The sequence below is a fragment of the Artemia sp. Qi Xiang Cuo genome, chromosome 5 (genome assembly GCF_049724085.1).
Source record: "Artemia sp. Qi Xiang Cuo chromosome 5, ASM4972408v1, whole genome shotgun sequence".
Lineage (NCBI taxonomy): Eukaryota > Metazoa > Arthropoda > Branchiopoda > Anostraca > Artemiidae > Artemia > Artemia sp. Qi Xiang Cuo.
The window spans coordinates 73,866,744-73,871,597 of record NC_142798.1 but is presented as its reverse complement, the minus strand read 5'-3'; positions in this window follow the sequence as shown (position 1 = coordinate 73,871,597).

Sequence of the window (4,854 nt, the reverse complement as noted above, 5' to 3'; positions counted from 1 at the left end):
GTATCCTTTTCCTTAAAAAGAAGGCAAAATATAAAAAAAAATCCCCTTTTTCCATTTTGTTGGATAAATGCTTAAGAGGTCAAATTTTGCCCTCCTCCAACTGCTTGTAAGTATAGTCGCGACATCGGAACACAAATATAGTAGGGGTTCTATCATTTGCTGTGTTAGCTTAGGGACATTTCCCAATATAAATGCACTTAGGAAGGTCAAGGCTTGGTTAAAAAGATGGAATTGTCAGTGAAAAACTCACAAATATAGCTCTTAATATGGCTTTTCAGTGTGTTTCCCCAACAAAAATATGGAAATATGATAAAAACAGGCGAAATCCCCTTTTAAAAACAACATAAAACTTTAAACAGGGCTAAAGAGAACCTTAATATTGATAAAAAAATTTTGTCCTTAGTAAACACATACTAGATTTAATGTCCTCAGTAAAAACATGTACGAGATTTAATTTCTTTAGTAAATAGGCGGCAATAACGAAAATAAGGGTACGTCAAAGAAATGGGAGCTTCGCTTAACCACTATCAATGTGTCAAAATGTCACCCGTGTGTTACCACCCCCTCAAAAAATAGGGGGGTGGAATGAATTACTCAGAATCATGAAGGCACTATTTTTTCACTGAAAACAAAATGATATTTTTCAAGGAAATCCCAAAAGAATTATTATTAAAATCATTAGGGGGAGGGATAAGGGGAATCAGCGCCTCATTCATCATTTAGCACTAGAAAGTCGTTCAGAGGTGGATTGTCAACATAAATGTTGAGAAACTGCTTGTAAGTATAGCCGTAACATCGGAATTAGACAAAGGCCGTTTATAGCAAGAGCCTGTGAAATTTGACTCCCAAAACTGTCACTCTCTTTGTAACACGCAAGCTTTTCATTCAAACCAGAAAAATACAACATGTTTGGAAAAAGCTTGTTTCTGAATGATAAAGAACTGTCTTTAAAAACAATTAAAACTTGTAAACATAGCTATGTATGAGAGATTCTATTTACATAATAGAAGAAAGCGTGCTTTGCCTTTTCTATCTAATATACTCATCATCGTCTTAATATTTTGTATTGTTGGAGGGGAGGGGGGCTAAGTCCCCCCTGAAATTTGAATTTACTAGTAAAACGTTTTTTTTTTTTTCTTTTGGGAAATAAAAGAATGAAAAGTGTCCTCACATTGAAAATTGACGAATCCCTTGTTTTCAAAGTTAATAATATGTAGTGTACTATAACCAATGTGTTAAAACATAATGAAAATTGGAATGCAGTGTACAAACATTTATAGGGTTTTTTGCTTGAGTACATTATAGCTTGCCAAGTTTTTTAGAAAACCGACTAATCAAGTCATCATATGGACTAACCGCCAGCTCTCCCTAACCGACTGACACACAAAAAAATGTGTATCACATTAGAAAACCCGTCTGGTAAGGTAAGTATCGTTCGTAGTAATAGGTGACTGACCCTGGTAAACCAATGTACCTGTTAAATTGCTCACATATCCATGTGTAATTCAATGTGGGATCAGAGCGAATTGATGCCTTACTACTCACCCTCCCAGGAAGTTCCCATTTCCTTTAAATTTTTCCTTATGACATCCTCCCATCCCAGACAAGGAGGGCCTGCTTTCTGTTTAGCCCTAGAAGGCTGGCCGAAAAGGACAATCTTCGGCAATCTGTCATCCTTCATCCGCGCAACGTGCCCTAGCCATTTCAACCTTTCTTTCATTATAGTCCTATCAAGCGGGATAAAACCGCATTTTTCGTACAGACTACTGATTGAAATGCGGTTAGTCATCCGGGTACCGGGTAACAATCCCTAGGCAATTTCTCTTGAAAACATCTAGTGAATCTTCATCCACTTTTCGGAGCGCCCATGCTTCAGAGCCATTGTTGACCACTGTCATCACAGTACCTTCCTATATTCTAACCTTGGTTTGCAGACTTATCTTTCTATCTTTTTTTTCTTTCTCTTCTTTTCTCTCTTTTTTTCTTTCTTTCTAATCATGGTAAATTTAAAAGGCGTTATATGTATGTACTTTTTTTACCTTTTTCACCCCACGTCAACCGTTTGGTTTCGGGTGAATCATATTGATTTTTATGTGTAAATTTTTGTTAAAGTTAATTAAATATATGTATATATATATATATATATATATATATATATATATATATATATATATATATATATATATATATATATATATATATATATATATATATATATATATATATATATCGAATATCTATCCTTCCAAACTTTTGTTAACAGTGAAAAAACACCCTGAGCCTTGGCTATTCTACTTTTAACATCTTCACTGCTCCCAACGTCTTTATAATAATATTACCAAAGTAAGAGAAGCTGTCCACCTGATCAATCTTTTCGTTACCCAATGCCACCTTTTCATGTTCGTTTATTCCTAGCCTTAGTGACTTATTCTTCTTAACATTAATTTTCAAGCCAATTCTAGCACCCTGAACTCGCAAAACCTCTAAACTAAAAGTTCATTAATTTTGCTCAAACTTTAATCTAGGATGCTTAAGCCATCAGCATAATCTAAGTCCTGGAGAGTTTTTCCTCCCCATTTGATTCCGTGGTCTCCCATTGTCTTTTGTGCTTCTTAAGACAAAGTCCATCAAAATGATCCATATAGATGGGGATAGAACGCAACCCTGCTAGACTCCTGATTTAATACAAAACCAGTTGCTAGCCTCATTTCCTACCTTAACCAGCAGTATCATTCTCGTACATAGCACTAATCACTTTGATGTATTTGTCTGATATACCATAAAAGTATAAGATCTTTGCTAAAGCTCTGCTATCAACAGATTCGAAGGCTTGCCCATAATCTGTGAAACTGAGGACCAAAGGTGTTTGGCAACTAAGGCACTTCTCAATTATTAACCTAAGAGTGAAAATTTCACATCCTCTACCTTTTCTAAAACCGCACTGTTCTTCTCTTAAAACTTTGTCTACAGCATCTCTCAGTCTAAAAAGTATCATATTACTAAGTAATTTGCTACCTACAGAGACCAGATTAATGCCTCGATAATTATGACACTGACTCTTATCACCTTTATTGTACAGTGGTTTAATTAAGGTTTTCTTAAAATCGTTAGGTACTTCCCCTTTTTCAAAAATCATGTTCATATTCTTCAGTAACTTATTTCTAACCTCAGAGCCACCATATTTAAGAAACTCATTTATGACACTATCAGCACCTGGAGCCTTATTATTTTTTAATCCTTTTAGTACTGTCGCTAATTCTTCCTCACAAAACAAATATTTCTTCACATCCAAGGTATCACAAACTTTTTCATTTTCCTCTATATCTTTTCCTGTAACTGTATCTCAGTTTAGCAAATTCTTAAAATGTTTTACCCACTTCTCTTTACCTCTTTCCTTATCACTAATTGTGCCCCTGTTCCTATCTTTAACTGGGACAAGTCTGGATTGACTACTCCCTCTCAATTTATTAACATGCCGGTACAATAAATTACTATTATGCCCTCTAGCTGCATCTTCTAGATCCTCGGCAATTTTATCCATGGCTCCATTTCTCACCTCTTTAGTTCATATTTTAATGCCTTCTCCACTTTCTTTACATTCCTTTTGTTTTCATATGATCTATCACTCAGATAATTCTTGCATAAAGCCCTTCTTCTGTCTATTAAACATAAACTTTTTACACCAGAATTACTGGCTGCAGTCTTAACTTTCTTCCCTAAGACACCATCAGCAACTTGACAAATTGTTTTTCTAAAATTAATCCAACCATTTTCGACATTGTCAAATTTTAAACTTTCAAATTTAGTATTCAACTGTTCCTGGAAAGTTTCTTTCAAATTCTCATCCTGGACTCTAGCAACATCATACCGAGAGGTAGTCCACCTTCCGAAATTTCAGCTTTAAATTAACCCTAGACACTACTAGATAGTGATCTTTACTTTTAACATCGATAACAGCACTCCTATATACCCTAGTATCTTGCATTGATCCTGCCAGTCCTCGATTTAATATTTTCCTAAAATATATTTAACGTGAGTAATATTTTATAAAAATTAGGCTTAGAGATAATGAGTACTACTTAGCAACGCAATGTTTGTATTAAATTGTTCTTGTTGCTATGATAGGAAAAAATACGCGCACTAAAAGACAAACAACGTCTTAAGATTCATCTTTTTTACGAGTAATTCATTGTATGATGATAACCAACATTTATACATTTTCTACTATTATTAAATAAAAAAAACAAGTTTTTTTAACTGAAAGTAAGGAGAGATATTAAAACTTAAAAATAACAGAAACTATTCTGTATATGAAAGGGGCTGTCCCCTCCTTAACGTCTTGCTCTTTACGCTAAGCTTTTTTATTGTTTTCAAACAGTTCGTGGTAACAAACTGTAAGTAAGGAGCGACCCGGCTCAATAGTAACCGAAACTCTAAAAAACAGAATTTTGATACCAATAGATACATCAAAAGAATTGGATTTTAATGCCGATTTCAAATATATAATTTTCATCAAGTTTAGTCCTGCGCACCTGACTAAATTTGCCTGATTTTCAAAAAAAGGGGAAAACACACCCTAAAAGTTATAGAACTTTAATGAAAATTACATCATCAGATTCAGCGTATCAGAGAACCCTACAGTTAAAGTTTAAAGCTCATATCTGCAAAAATGTGGAATTTTGTATATTTTGCCAGAAGAAAGATCACGGATGCGTGTTTATTTGTTTGTTTTTTTCTTCTTTCCCCAGAGCTGATCGTATTGACCCAGTGGTCCTCGAATATCGTGGGAGGACTCATTCGAACAGAAAATAAAAGTTCTAGTGCCCTTTTTAAGTGACCAAATAATGGAGGGCA